Source organism: Plodia interpunctella, chromosome 9 (genome assembly GCF_027563975.2).
Source record: "Plodia interpunctella isolate USDA-ARS_2022_Savannah chromosome 9, ilPloInte3.2, whole genome shotgun sequence".
Classification (NCBI taxonomy): Eukaryota; Metazoa; Arthropoda; class Insecta; order Lepidoptera; family Pyralidae; genus Plodia; species Plodia interpunctella.
Genome location: NC_071302.1, coordinates 5860061 through 5877161, shown reverse-complemented (window position 1 = coordinate 5877161; position 17101 = coordinate 5860061). Strand labels below are relative to the sequence as shown.

General features: G+C 34.0%; 1 protein-coding gene across 2 annotated transcripts in view; it reads left to right on the top strand.

Moving 5' to 3' along the window:
* The window catches only part of Atg16 (Autophagy-related 16), a 169828-nt gene extending 155854 nt beyond the window's left edge, over positions 1-13974 (top strand). For both annotated transcript variants that reach the window (XM_053750076.1, XM_053750075.1), the window contains one exon: positions 9446-13974. The gene's annotated coding sequence lies outside the window, so the exon portion shown is untranslated. The remainder of the gene's footprint in view (positions 1-9445) is intronic.
* Positions 13975-17101: the final 3127 nt, after the last annotated feature.

The window sequence follows — 17101 nt, the reverse complement described above, 5'->3', positions numbered from 1 at the left end:
TCACATTTTTATTACATTCAAAGAAATTGATAAAAAATTGATGGTGGCGCTAGAATGGAGGGAGCGCCCACTTAAATAAAAAAAACTGCAACAAAGACGAACTTTCCTATTTGTTTTCATATATATTTTACCTATTACATACTATATATTTATTAAAACATAGTTTATATTTATATAAAAATAACACGTCCACACACCATGGGTCAGAGGTTCATTGAAGCTTTCGACGTTGCATTCCTCACAGTTTCGGCACCATTGATGTGAGACATAATACTCCTTCCCATAATGACTGAGCAGTCTAGTTGACGTGCTACTTTACATACATCATGTAATCAAGTGCTTCCATATCTTTTTAATAGCTATATATAGTATCTAGCTGCGCTCCGTGGCTTCGCTCCCGTGGGAATTTAGGTATAAAAAGTACCCTGAGTTATTCGTGTACCAAATTTCATGACAAACAATAGAGATATATATATATATATATATATATATATATATATATATATATATATATATATATATATATATATACATCCTCACAAACTTTCGCATTTATTAGGATAAACATTTATGTATATAATACTTAGTTTAATTGTTAAAATACGTGTTTAGTTTAATTTGTTTGTAAAAATATATAATTAACTCATAGGTCAACGAATATAATAATGAAACGGGTAACCCATCTATTAAATAACAGAAAAAAAAATGTACCGGTCTCTAATAACTATGGATAAGTTGAAAAAAGAACGTGGACATAAATCATAATGGTTTTAAACATTCACTAACTTGTAATTTAGTTAATTATAGTTGTTGCTGACAAACTTGTGCTTGTAATTGTACATGTAATTGTAAAGGAGAAAAGGATTAAGTGATAAGCACACGCTTTTTGGCACCGTTAAATACGTACGTTAGTAGTAATGGTCTTACTATTTTTATGGAAATTTTAAAATGAACACTGAACTCACGCACTCTTTCTTTATGTCTTTGTGACTAGCCAATTTGCGAAGAAAGCTGTTTTTTTTATTTTACAGTTTCAGTCAGTATTATAGAATATAATAAACTTCTTTGAAAATACCCATGTTATTTTTAATCAAAAAATCATGTAGTACGAGGGCTGCTATTTATGTATCCGGAATAACAAAATTAAACAAACATATATTATTACATATGGTTTTATTGTTTCTCGAAGTATTCTCCGCGATGATCTATGCACTTCTGCATACGATGAAACCAATTTTCAAAGCACTTTTTCCATTCTGATTGAGGTATGTCCAAAACGTGTGTTTTGAACGCATCAACGGCCTCTTCGCGGCTCGAAAAACGTTTACCACGTAATTTATTTTTAATGTTTGGAAATAAATAAAAATCATTGGGTGCCAGGTCGGGGCTGTACGGCGGATGACCCGTCAATTCAATCTTTTGACCCTCCAAAAAATTATTTGTTTCAGCCGACTTGTGGCAGCTAGCATTGTCGTGATGAAGTATGATTCTGCGTTGTGGGTTGTTCTTTCGTATTTTTTCAAAGACTTCTGGCAAACAAATGGTGGTGTACCATTCAGAATTAACCGTCCTACTATTCTCTAGTGGCACTGTAGCTACATGTCCGTTGATACCAAAAAAACAAGCGACCATTTGCTTTAAAGTGCTTCTCGCACGAACAACTTTTGTTGGATTCGGTTCATCTTGAAAGACCCACACCGTTGACTGCTGTTTAGTTTCAGGGTCATAAGCATAGATCCAGGTTTCGTCACCTGTGTAGATATTATAAACAGCTTTTGACGTGCCACGGTTGTATTTTTTTATCATTTTCTTACACCAGTCGACACGAGCCTGTTTTTGATCTACGCTCAAGTTGTGCGGAATCCAACGCGAACAAATTTTTTTAACAATTAAATGTTCGTGTAATATCGCGTGTATACTCGTCATACTAATGCCCAGAGACGCTTCTATCTCGCGGTATGTAACATGACGATCTTGCATTACTAATTGTCGCACAGCATCAATATTTTGTTGTACCACTACCGATTTAGGACGACTCTCCTTAATTTCATCCGTGAGCATAGACCGTCCACGTTGAAATTCCTTAAACCAATAATACACAGTGGTTTTCGATGGTGCTTCATCTCCAAAAGTTAAAATCAGTTGTTCGATGCACTGTTTTTGAGTTAATCCACGCCGAAAATCATAATAAATCATCGCGCGAAAATGTTCACGAGTTAAATCCATGGCAATGAAGACAAGCTATTTTCAAAATTGGCGCCAATTGAAAAAAACAAATGACAGGGACATGAAAAATATTTATTCTCTAGCCGAAGAGTTCTATTTTCAAATGTTGTAATTTACTTTTTAAATATTCTAGAATTATTGGCCAGTTCCGGATACATAAATAGCAGCCCTCGTATAGAGAGTATACCTATGGACTAATGTATTTGTTACGATACCGTCAATTAGTTTTAATGTATTTCGTACGTGTTTGTTAATTAATAAAGAAAAATGTGGTTTTATCATAGTCTTCTCTGTGTCTGTGCAAATCTGTCTCTCAGTTTCTAACTGAGAGACAAATTTGCACTAAGTAATGCTGAATGTACTACTACCACTACTACTATGTATAAAATAAATTTGATATTTATAATATTAATTATGAAATATTAGTTGTATGTTACAACTAATATTTCATAATGAATATTATATAATTGATTAATGATTCAGGTTAAAAAACCCGTAGTTAGATATAGTCGATGGCGGTCATTCACACTTCGACGTCGCGTCGTCTACCATCCCTATTGTTGGAAAAACACAAATGTTCAATGTAGAAATTTGAGTATTGTACACAGCACAATACAAGAGTGCAGACTAGTGAAAGCGTCACTTTCGACTTTCATTAAGTTTTTGTATGGCTGTGTATGTATGGGTCCCGGCCGGTCCATATTGTCTCGCGACGTGATCTGCCAGACTAGGCTGAATGAAGGTGCTAGCTTGCAGTTTATTTCAAAAACTCTTCAAGCGCTACTCGGACTCACGGTATGAGGGTTCCGTACGAAATTACATCATTTAATAAATTTAAATATATATACGGCTTTTTATTTACTCTGGGGAGATTGTTTCTTGTTACATTTAATTGTTTTCATTACCCTATACCTGTTTTTTTTTCTTTCTCACTTACATAAGTATACGACGTAGAAGTCCAACGTCTCCAATTTAGGTCTCGCATATACATATATATTTTTATAAAGATTTATCTTCTAAAATTCAGTTTGAGAGAGAGTTTGAAAAAAAATATACTAATAACTAAAAATTTTATTCCATAATTTCATGATTTATGTTGACAGCGACAACAACAAGCCGCTTTAGTGTATACTTAATGGAATTAAATGACTATCTTGTACTCGAACAAGCATTATTTATCTGACTGATTTGACCCCTACGACACCTATCATCGATAGAACACACTAATAAATTTGGTCGGTAACATTCTCGATTGATTAAAATTCTATATTATTTCTTGTATAAATATATACTGGACAATGATTTAGAAACGAGGTTTGTATTAACATTCAAACATGATATTTCGCCCGCGGTTCCCCTGGGTGAATTAAGATAACCACGCGCAATTAAAAGTACTTACCCGTGGTACACCTGGGTGAATCAAATAGGTGAACCAAGACCGACGATTGGTCTCTTTAAATATGACATTTCATGAAAAAAAATAAGAATTTATCATGCTACAAAATACAAAATATAGAATCTTTTCGTTTCGTACAAAATATAGAATTTAATTAAAATATACATTAGCCTAGAGTAAAAGTAGAAATGTAGTACTGTGAAGTGGGACTAATTTGTTGCTAAGCCATAAATCAGAATCTATTAACTTTTACACTTCGATAGTTATAGGTATGAGATCATTCACTCGTCAAGTTAATTACATTTATAATTCCACTCTACGTAAATGAGGTTAAGTATATAGCCATTCATATACCTAGACAACCCTTAGTAGTATGATGAGAGTGGAGTGGATGCTTTCGGTTTTACCGGAAAAATGTAAAAAAATATTATCACTTAAAATGTCTGTCTAGAATATAGACTGACTATGTAATATTTAATATTCAACCTCTAAAATGAACTCATGGTGAAGACGACTTTGCAATCGAGCAGCCACTAACGGGCGACTGAACCGCGACCGCCACTCCGCCTTGATTGGACATTGGACTCGCCTCGCGGACCGTTCTCAAACCGTTTGTCGCCAAAATCAAGCGGAAAATTTAATAGACCATCACTCAGTACGTGATCGGTATCGTACTCTTATTGTTATCTACTCTGTGTCCCACTTTCAACGCCCATCGGGGAAACATTTATCAACTTTTTACATGTTTTATTAATCAAATTGAATACAATATATCCATTACAGCGGACATGTACCACAATAAAAAGTTACCTGGAATTCGTCTTTCTTAATTTTCACTCATGTAAGTCCCGTTTCCGATGAATACGTTTCGTCGGCAACCTTATAGCACTTAATTTAGATCAAGCTATAAAGTATATGTGGTAAATATTTTCCACAATTAATTAATACTGCTTTTATCGATATCTCATCAATAATTCTGGACAATTGGCGGCAGTCAGCCTCAATCGGCTTAGTATCATTTTGCTATTAATTTATTATAATTTTCACATTAGTAAAAGCTGTTTAATATTAATTAACGAGATTGAGTTCCTTCACCCACAAGTGGTAAATTGTCTCATAAAAGTTCGCATATGTGAGTAATTTATTCCATCAGTTACTACTATGACACTCCCTTTTCTAATTCGTGTCAATGACCCGAAAATTTTATTACCGAATGAGTTTTACCCCGTAGATTGCTACCCTATCCAAGAGTGCATACGCCACACAAAAGTCATATTAGACTAGAGAGATTATAGACAAACCTACGGTCATATTTATACTGAGTTTACACAGTGAAAGCGAGCAGAAAAGACATTTTCTCGCATGGCATTCGAAATATAATAATAAACTATTCGTAATATAATAAAGTACGGCTGTAACTGCATATCGGCATTCCCAAGCCGACCTGAATTAATACATTACAGCTTTGACACCAGCACGGACAGCCGCGACTGTCCTATATCTCTTTTATGTAAATGGTTGACAATTGTTGTAAAGGCCGCGGCGTATTGTATTCACTTTTATGGCAAATTGAATTATACAATATAAATAAATTATGATTCCGCGAATTCGTATTCAGGCTTTAGAAATAAGTAACATCTGAATCCTTGTTCAGTGGGCCTAGCACGAGTTTTTATCGTAATGAAAAAATAATAATGAAAACGTAAGCTACTCTATCGCACCAACAGATCGCACCATACCTATCTAACAGGAACTACATTTTGCATATACAATACATACATTTTTGACGTTGTTGCTACAAAAATTTTCTCGCAATTATTCGTGCTATCATACATTACTATTATATTCGTATATTTTTACTTTTATAATAGCTGGGTAACCAATAAACATTTCAAATAGTCTTTCTTTTGTCGGCTTTTAAATGGCTGGTTCGAGATCGGGAAAAATCACTTTTAGAACCTACTTCTATTGTATTTAAATTACAGAGACAAATGAGTCTACTGCGACATTATTCTGTCCGTTGCAATATAAATATTTTTATTTAATTTTAATCCTAATTGCATTTATCACAAATGAAAAATGAATAAAATAAATTGTAGCTGTAATGTTTTGGTTTGTTTAAGCAAGCCAGTATGCGAGCAATATTTGTTTTATTTTTGTTTTAGTCTGTTTATAGGTAACGTCCGTTGTTTGTCATCGGTTGTTGATATTATATTTGTCTTGTAATCGTAGTGCTAATTAAAGTAATAAGGCTAATTAAATAGTGTTGGCATTTATGGCAAATCATATTATAAACCAATAAATAAAATATTCCAATTTGTACCGAGGCTCTGAAACAGCAATACAATTAAGTTCTTGCCAGCTCCTTTAAGTTATAATTATGTAGTTACGACGCATATTTTTTACGGATAAACATTTCAGATTGTTTTTCTGTTGTCCACTTAAATGTCTCGATGGCTACAGCACGGTAAAATCGTAACAATACTTAACACCTAAATTCCATTCTAGTTTATACTTCAATGGTCGTGTATTTTATTTTTATAATAAAACAAGAGCATTGAAAATAATAAACATTTCAAATTGACTTTGAAATAATTAGGCCGCTAGTAGCGTAGCCGTACTTAATATATTTTGAACTTGTTATAGTTTACTTAAATATATATGTATTTTTATACGGCACCTGCTCGGAAAGAACGATATTCCATGTTTAAAGTTATAATTGAAGTCGAATAAAATCCGATTCACACACACAATTCTGTCATATAATGATGTAATGTTAAAAAGAAAACTTAGTCCTAGTTAGTCCCTGTTATTATTTTGTGTAAGAAAAAATATGCCCCATTCATTCTAGCGAACACGATTTATTTAAATTCCATAAGATTTTCCTACTAATCTATATTAGTTTTCCTATGAATACAGCAGGAATTTTTTTGCGTTTAGATAAATTGACACCTTTTTCTCGTTGTGGCCAATCGACATAATGCATTGCCGTTTCCTGTACCCGGCTCTTCTGATAATAATTTAAAACTATTATTAAAAATGTATTATTAAAGCACCATTATTACTTGAAATATTCATCTTACTCGTGGGTTGTAACCCAGGGTGACCATTTTCTTTTTCATTTGCAGTTTCCTTTTTTACCCCTGCTGGCGAGTATATGGTTATAGCCATAATAACAATCTAACTTATAACGTGTCTGGTTTACTATCCAGCAGAGTTAAGTTTTAAGTATCATGTGTAATGTAACTGTCGTGGACACAACGTGTTGGCTGCAGCTCGCGGACTGAGCGCGACGTCGTACTTATTTATATGACAGTTAGGCAGGCCGTGGTGAGACGCTATATGCATTATAAACATACGAGTTTTCAAATTTGTGTACATTATATCGACCGTATCCTGTTGTTTCCTAACGACGATATAATTAATATATCTATCATTTAGTGCTAAATTGATCCCGGAAATATTTCCAACAAAAAAGTTTTTTGCTTGTTTGCCGCTTGTATGAAATATGTGGAAGTCAACTACCGAAGAAATATTTTATTACGTCTTAATTTTCATTCATTTTAGTAACATTGATAAGCAATTCAATTCGACATCATTAGTTTTATCTTACCGTCTCGTCATAGTCACAGATATATAGTCGTAACATTTTTTGTTTCCATTCGTAATAAAAACATTACAAATGTTATTGAAACTCGTTCCTATTAATTTTAATAAACATTATTTTATTCCGGTTGTTTCGAAGTATAAAAAATTGTATATTTGACGTATGCAGGTATCTGTCACGTGTGATTTCTTAGTCAATGTCAATCGCCTAATCTCGCGAGATGTATGTATTGAAAGAATGGTTAATGGTTTATTCATACATTTTTAGTAGTTGTAGTTTTTTGTCATACTATTATGTATATCTACACAAAACACGTTCATTTTTTATATTTATTTATGTAATACAGTTCGTTTTGAGACTATCATTATATTTTCGTACAATAGTTAAGTCAACATGCAACGGGACGAGAGCAGAATGGGCGGGCTAATAGTGGCTATTAGCGAATCTCTGAGAAATCACCAACAATGACCACCGACATTCGCCCATGTCCCATTCATTAACTTTTTGTCTGTCTTAGATGTATGTCAGATCATTTCTTTGCCCATATAAACGCAGTAATTTGGCCCCGGGCAGGCTTAATACTGCGATTAAACTATTATCTTCACGCGGTTCTGTTCTATCACTATGTCATTTACGTAAAACTTTCGAATGATTTGCGTCTATTATGCTCACAAAAACGCGAAATTGGTTCACATTATTATTTTTCAAATTGTTAAATTATTATTTTTTTATGAAATTTGATATCCAATTGTCGACAGCGTTGTTGTCCCCCATTGGTCGACAAAGATAAATATTTTGCTAAGTAGGTATATACAGAATGTTGGTACTTTTTTCTGGATGGGTGGTACAGGATGGGGGTAACGGGAAATAAGTTACAGCAAGATATTAACTGCCTTCGATTGAGTAACAACGTTTTTGAATCGGGCATTCCATTTCAATTTGAGTTGCAGCTGTGATGGACAAATATACGAGTATCATAACCTAACGGTTGTGCCACACTTAACCCATTAATCTCGGTGCGTTTTACTGTAACTAACTTCTTAATTGATGTTATCAGATACCGAGCTATCGGTGTATGCATTCAGTCTGATTTAGTTCAAAACGTTTATTACGCCCGTATTTTGGTGACCGTCACAACCGACGGACCATATGAAATTTTTGTTATCTGTAATATCGAGTTTTAGTACTGTTTTGCTTATTCATATGAGACAAACTATTTTAACATGTTTAAAAAAAATAATTGTTGTGATGTACGTGTATGTGTAATAATACAACATCCAACCTGACGGGTTTACGATTCGCTTTCTTTGTTAATTATTTCCTTACTATTTTAAAAACATGTTAGGTAGCAAAAGGGACTTTCTAAAAAGGTTTTATTTGACATTTTAATAATAAATGTCGTAATAGGTCCAGCCGTACTGACGGACACCTGTATTGCGCGTGCGTCGGTACATGCGTCAAAGTCAACATTTTATTGTGCTATTAACACATGAATGTAGCCTTCGAAGATAAAATGTTTAACAGTAATTTTATTATTTTTCATATTATTCAATAGGTAGGTCACTCATCAAACAACTGCTAGTCGTACTAATTGCTATATAATTAACATTGTTTTCTGTGTCAGACTTCGTAGAACAATCATTACTTTATTTTCCATTATAACAGCAGTCTTTCATTAAAATCTAGTTGTCAAAGACAGACAACAACTTTCTTTGACAATATTAATGAAGAGGTTTGCCATTGCCTTCTCCATTTCACATGGTGCTTATATAGAGTGCATGTTTCCTCACGATATTTTCCGTCACCAGATTGGTGACCGGCAAGTGGTGATCTAGACTCAATTGGCATGAATAGGATTCGAACCTGAGACCTTTTGGTTCACAAGCGGGTGTCTCATTGGATCACTACCACCGCTTCAACAGCAATAGGGAGCTGTTGTTATTTGCGATAAGTTAATTATCGCATTTATTGTTACATGTTCCAAACACACACATAAGTATAATAAGTTCTATCCCTTTTTTATGTGTGTAATAACCATATAACCAACGTATACTTACTATAAACAATAAACATATACAGCATACAGCATGGTCGTGTAACTCTGAACTTCCATCCACTACTATTTCATAAACTAGTACGGTTTTATTTTTACGACTACTGTTTATTACCCGTTAAAAAAGTTAGCAAAAAAAACTGACTTGTCACTTTTTTCCCAGATCTCGGATCGAGACGTCGCAGATGACAAAGCTGATGGTGGCGAGGTGTTCGACTTCCTACGCGGCATAACCACCGATCTCCTGCACAGGTTTAACTAGTCTAACCAGCAATGGATACGGTACAACACAATATTTCATCAGAATAACGTGCTGTCAACAAACTGGAGAGTTGTGTTTTTCCAAAACTTTCCTCATTTAGTTTTCAATTTGACATTTCGTTAAATGACAAAAAACAGCGCACTGAGTGATAGTTCTTTGGTGCAGTTACAAAACACAACAATAACGTTGTAATTAATACTTTAAGTAAACTTTTGTACTACTTTCCATTTGAAATAGAAATTGGTCTTTGGGTGAACTAATGTGACCGATATGCATTGCAAGTGTATTGTATGTAAATATGTTTGTTTATAAATATACTTAGTTTTAAAATTAGTATGTCTCAAAGCGGTGCTCCGTGTCACAACTTCAAGATTTTACGCATAAATTAAATTTAATTTGATGTTAGGCGGCTAATTTTCGATTCTACAGAGTTCTCCATTGTCACTAGTTGTTCATGCCAGTCTATAAGCTAGAAACTAAATTGTTCCGAGATTATGGTGCACTTCCATCGTGAATTCTCTATCGACATACATTAAATTGATTATTAGAAACACTAACATGAAACCTGATTTTAATGTACCTTTCAGGAAACAATGGTAATATTTTGTCAAATATTGGTGCTGATTGCTGATTACTTACATCAACTATATAATAAGTGTTGAAAAATAGTCTTCCTTTTACTCCATTCTTAATCATGTTAAACAATATGAATATAAAATCAAATGCTTTATTACAAAAGCGTATGGCAATGTAAGAATGCACATCGTAGATGCAAAAGAAATATCATTGGCGAGTTGTATACAAAAGCATCATGGCGTATAAAATATTTTAGTGCTCACAGCCATACTAAGTTAATGCTATTTAATGTAAAAATTATCTTCACCACTGGCAATTATTTGATATACGATCATGGACTGAGACATGAAGACACTGAAACTTAGATATGCTTGTAATTGTTGTGTTATTCTCCATGGGTCCACACAGAGCAGACCCTCGCGTATGTTCAAGTGATTGAACTCGAAAAAACTATTGTTTGCTTGTATTCCATTCATTCATTTGACCGAACCGAATATTTTATGAAAAAAATATATTTTTGTATGGAATTATAACGCAGCCAGCCAGAATTCCATACAAAAAATGCGCACACGCGTGCGCGTCACGCAACCATTTGACCACTCGTGTGGTATGCTCCATGTGGGCACATAATGAATAACCCATTATTTTCAAATACTCTTATTAGTATATAGTGACGCAAGCAGATTTTCAGTTCACAGTCTCAACGTATCTTCGAATACTCATTAAATGTTATTGGTTTTCTTAAGAAAATAGCATTGCGGTTAATTTCAGCATATTTAAATATGCTTGGAGTTACTTGTTCGAGTTAAGAAGATAACTGTATGTAAATAAAATTGGAAGACATGCTAGTTTTTTCAATAACATTGTTAATTTCAATATCATTAATATTTCCAGTTAAGGGCAAATTCTATCTCAATAATAATTCTTTCTCAAATAGACTTCACAACCTGCTTGCCCTACCTATAGTTAGTATCATTAAAAATTCGACTTATTGATAAGCATTATTTTATTTGCACATAAATGTGATATTTTTATAGCAGCTTTTAAATGCCTAGATGTAGCCAGTAGCAGTTATTTATGTATATAGCTATCAGGTGACATGATATTTGCTTTACGTTCGGACCGGGCGGCCACCTGCACACTGCACGTATAGTAGAACTCATTAGCAAACAATGATCGCGGCCGGGCGTCTTCTCTGCGCATGCGCATCGCTCCCATAGCGCAGCTCAAATACCCGTAGAGCCTGTGTTTTGGCGGCTAATCTTTTATCTAATTATATATCGCTATAATTGAATATAAAGAAATACCTTCCATAAGCCCTTTTTAATTGGCTGATTTACTCCCATTAGGTCCTCTAGATATTTTTTCGTGGTGATATATTTCGTCCCATGATGTGATGATAACATTTTTGGCATATGGATTTTACTACATTATTTCCAGATTAGTGATCCTCCCATTCCCATTCAGCGATCATTTCACCCAATTGCGGAAGGATGCTGACGCTAAGTTAGCTTGCAGTGGGGCTGGAACTTTAGCAAGTAACGCACTGCTTGATATACACTTTATATTTTCTGCCATTGGATTTGAAAAACTTTGCTTTATCGACTACAGTAAGGCTAGTTTTGTATGCGTAATATAACATACACACTATTCTCTTGATTTTTTCAAATCTGATTGCATGAATCAACGATTCAGATCGGATCCACTTGTTTCGTGAACTAGTCGATCGAAAACCAGTCTTAGTTTAGCTTTAAACATGATAATGAGTATAGAAGTTGCAGTTCGGTCTAGAATGGTGTAGATTAATTTGACTTTGAAATTTTACATAACTTAATATTTGATTACATACGCATTTTAGGCACTTATTTAGCTCGAACAAGTAACAAGTCTCGACTTTGTGAATAAACATTACGTTTTTGTGCCGAATTTAGTTATATTGTAATCAAGATTGATTTGTTTTATAAAATTTACTGTATTCTTATTTAGATTTGATAGCATTAATCACTATTACAATGTCAAATCAGAATATTAAAGTCTATTTGTAATTCAATGTATTGGGTTAATCAATTGTAAATTAAGATTCCAATTTCCGAAACGTATTCCACAACTTCATTTGTTTAACTTTTACCTTTCACCTAAGTTTAATTAATAGGTTGTTAGCATCAAACAAATTTTAGTGTTTTGCTGCGACAAAACATTGGTGGGTCGCGACAAGCGATCGACTATCGAGCATCGCCGCGGGCGACACATCTATAATCCCGTGACGTGTTGTGACAGCCGAGCTCGACCACTTTTTCAATGTCAGTTTTTACTAGCGTTTTTATTCGGCAGTCCATCGACCCCGCGCCACTTACAAGAGCTATTTTCACATGTAATTACACGTATAACCGACCGCTTAATTACCCGAAACTGCTGCGACGCCCGCGCAAGGAATTCGATCGAAAAAAATGACTAATCCGGCGCCGCTCTCAAATTACTATTCGTTAACCTTCGACTTCGCTCTTATTAATATCTAATAGTGCTTAGCTATTTTGCATATAGGACTTTCCAATGGCGCATGGCGCCACGTCTCTCTATTATGATGAAATGTTGTTATCTTGCCAAAAATATGACATACTCTATGAGAATCATTAGATGGTCACCGTTGCCATTGATAACAGCGGCCACTCCAATGTCCAAACTAGTCAATCGTTTGCATTGTAATTTTACTTTTTCAATTTATTTTGCATATGTGATATATTGTCTGAATAATATATTATCTTAGTTTTTATTTGATTTATGCGTACACAGTTAAATTTTGACTAAATGCTAATGAAGTTGTCAGAAAACAGATATGCATATGAAAGTTGTGAAGTTTTGGAGAAAGACAAAATGGTGCCGAACTTTTGTTACGTGTTATTTATGGAGTGATGTGCATGTAATTATTCGCACAAAGAAAAGATATGTTTGATTGAACTTTTTATATGATCACCTTATTACAGTTTTTAATTTAAGAAATGAACCTACTTTTACTTTTTTATTAGCTACATCACAAGCTCATACAATTGTTAGTAAATTGCAGCGTTGAAGTGATTGCTTTTACACGTGTATAATAGAATATGGTTTCATAAACTTTTGTATGTCAATCGAATTTGGAAAAATTTACAAATATCAGCTTTGTAAATATAAAATTAAATGTGCCTTTGTTAGTCTTAAGTAATTTTAAAATAAGTACTTATATAAATAATAATTATTGAATTGCGTGTATGTGGTTGGACGTCCTATATTGGATACCCCATGTTATTATTCCAGCATCGGACTCCAGTTTATATAACGATTACGTATATAATATGTCTTAGTCAATAGGGTTATATATTTGTAACTAGATAGGTTAATAAATTATTAGCTTTACAAGACTGTTGTCATTTCCAATGAATAAACGGTACATGATGCATCACAGATAATGCCAAAACAACCTGGAGTAATATGCAGTAATATGAAGTTTATTTACTCGTATGAACAAAGTTTTGTGACAAAAGTATGTAAATTTGTGCAAACAAGAGCAACGCATTAATCTGCAAATTTTGTCATTTTCTTTTTAAACATGAAAATAATGATGTATAGTTACAAGTATAAGTTGGGAAGCGTAATAAAATAAGTAATTGTTAATGCTTGTGCTAGTACATGCTTTAGTCGCTTATACGCCAGGACATCCGTGTATGTATGTCCAATATTTTTGTACGAGATGTATTATAATGTACAGTATAAATGTGACTACAGCCAGTCTCAAAGTGTAAATTAATACGTGTCTAACGTTCATTTTTATTCTACGACCTGTATATTCATTCGATATGGAAATAAATGTGTTATTATTTTTGGTTCGTTTTATTTTAGATTGTAGTGCCTAATTCAGTGAGCGCCATTGTCCGGTACTGTATGATTAAGTTCGCACATTCATTTCGCGTCTTGTCAAATTAAGATTCATTTGGCCGGAGACCGTTAGGAGTGATTTATTCAGGTGAAGCTATTAACTCTCGGTACCGCTCATCATCACCCATTGACCTGGCAGTTTCTCCAATTAAGCCACCACCGCGGGGTAAGTCGTTTACCACTTGAATCGTACAATTGACGTGGCAACCCGCGCATTCATTAGCGTAAATCATAAATACTTACAGACATAATTCCCAGTCTCTTGTTTATCGAGGATTATTTACAACTGAAGAAATTTCATTAATAATAAAACTCAATCGTCAATAATTATATAAGTGCTAGCGTGGAATTGAAATATGGATTTTCTTTCTTTTGTTTACTTAGAACCAAAGGCGCTCCGTCTTCCATTAGATGAGAGTTAATTTATCAATGAATGAACAGATTTTTTTATATAAAATACAATACGACCTGAGAAGATACGAGATTTTTAAATGTAAAAAATCTCAAATGTTGCTTCTTTTGTGAGTTATGTGAGTTATTATGATTACACAGATATATTACAATGTTAAACCTACCTATGTAACACCCCGAGTTATTTACAAAAAAATAAAGTTGTCCACTGTTTATCACTAACTTTTAGATAGTCTTATTAAACGTTACTTAGTTATTTTTTCTATGTCTGTATATCTAATTAACTTCGCACGTCATCATGATCATACAAAGAAAATACAATTAAAATTTTTATTAGAGTTACCATACCATCTTGATGAAGATGATGTATTTGGTAGATAAATGTATTTCTTTTTATTTGTTTAATTTCAAAGTAATTAAGAAACCCAATTCTCAGAAATTATTTAATAATGGAGTCTAAAGTAATTTACTTAACTCTAAAAATAACTGAAAATGTTGTAATAATAAACTATAAGCAGAGATGGATCCTAATATTATAAATACGAAAGTAAGTTTGTTACCTCTTTACGCTCTAACTACTCGACCAATCTTCTTGAAATTTTGCATACATGTAGTTTGAATTATGGAGAAGTACAGGGTATCTTTTACAGTTCTCTAGATATAATTTTCTTGAATTATTCCAGAACTAGTGAGACTATTAGGAAAAAACGGATCTGTTTCGATTTATATCAATCGTATATTTTTACAAGCGTTAGGTCGTAGAAATATCATGTGTATTGCAAAATTGCATAAATACTCCCCCTTAAGTTTTGTTTGGTCCTAAGGCCACATAGACAATCCCAATTAGTCCAACAGTGGATTTACCACCGCAGGCGACCACATCTCACTGCATACAAGGACAATTACCTCTGTCTCGACAACTCCATTGCTCTTCGGAGACGTACTAACTCGAATTGTCTACTTAAATTTGTATATAATTTTATTGTACTAAAATTATTTTCGGTACTTATTTGAAACGCAAATTGGCATTGGCAGTGTTACGAAATGTACCTGATGACAGTCAAACATTGGATTTTATTTAGTACCGTTTGAATGATCCCTTCAAATTTCGTAAATAATGACTATCTTTCTAATATTATAGAAAATCTAAATCCCCAAACAAAACTTATACTAGGTATATTAGAATACAATAGAGTTCATTCGTGGACATCCTTCCGCATGATCAAATATTTAGAGTCAAAGCAGCACCGAAGATCTATAAACCATCAGCATCATTATAGATTCTTTATCGCTATACCATTACACACCTCCACAGGTGTGTTTTACTCATTGGTTTGTTTCACCGAGATAGCATCTTGATGGATGTAGACAGACACCGCACATCATTACAATGGACTGGATGTTTTCCTCTAATGGACTGCCTCCGCCGAACTGCTCAGCCTATTGACGCTCAACGAAACCGATATGCAAAACAAAAATAACAGTATTCGCACATCGTTTGTATTAGTTTTTTGCAACAACATAAACTGGCAAACCTATTACGTTGAGCAAATTGGACATGGCGTCGTAATTGCGGCGTGCGATATTTAGGTAGTTATTACTCGGGTCGAGGAGCCATTGACTATCTGTCAATGCGTCAGTATGACCCAGACGTTTCTTTTTTGAATGGTTTAAAGATGCCGTCACACTTTAAGCACCCTTAACAAATCCCGGTCAACGTCAATACGCTCTAAAATCTGTAAACGTTTAGCAAAACCGTAGACCACAAACTACATCAGTGCCAGTCTGCACAAATGGAAAAATACCTTTGTAACCGAACGGAAACAAACGTGCAAAATCGATAGCAGGTCCGTTACCCACTTGCACCATATGAACTAGTTGGCAATCAGAGTGCAGAGTCGTGTTGGAATGTCTTTTAATTAATTAAAGGGCTTTAGTGTATATTCGGCCACTAAATTTATGACAAAGAAAGTGTCCAGGATGTTTCCAGGGCATTCCAAGACTTCCCGATTTACTTAAGCAAAATAACTAAACATCGTTAAAATGCAAAATTCATCTTGAGCATTAGTACATACGTAAGCAAAAAGCTAGATGGATTTTGATTTTAGCTTTGCCTCTACAATTTAACATGTTTTGCCCTTGTCCTATATTCAATAGCTAAATATAAAAATGTCCAGTTATGTCCCATGGCTATATCTTAATTGTATTATTCTTAAACCTTTCAAAGCAGTTAATCAAAGCAGAGCGGGCAGCCAGCAATTTGTTAGATACAATTTTAAAAAGTTATTTTGAGAACAGTATTTGGTACCTCGGGGCGAGCTGGCTATTCGGAATGAGTACCGACCTACGAGTAAGTATGGGATAACGGTCTATTTATTACACACACTTGCTTCCCAATAAAATTTGATTTCTCATGTATTATAACTTCACAAGCATATAATACATATATAGCTAGACACTGCCAATAAGTTTCCCCAAAATCAACGAGTTTCTCGCCCCTGCCAAGGATTTATAGCCATAGTATAAGTATTTATACCAAGTATTTTACTCCTCCAACGTTATTTATTTACATATAAGTTCCTACCTAGCAAGCAAAATATTTATACGCTGCTAATTGTCGTTTGACGAATGCTGAACTCTCAGCAAAGATTTTGAGGTAAA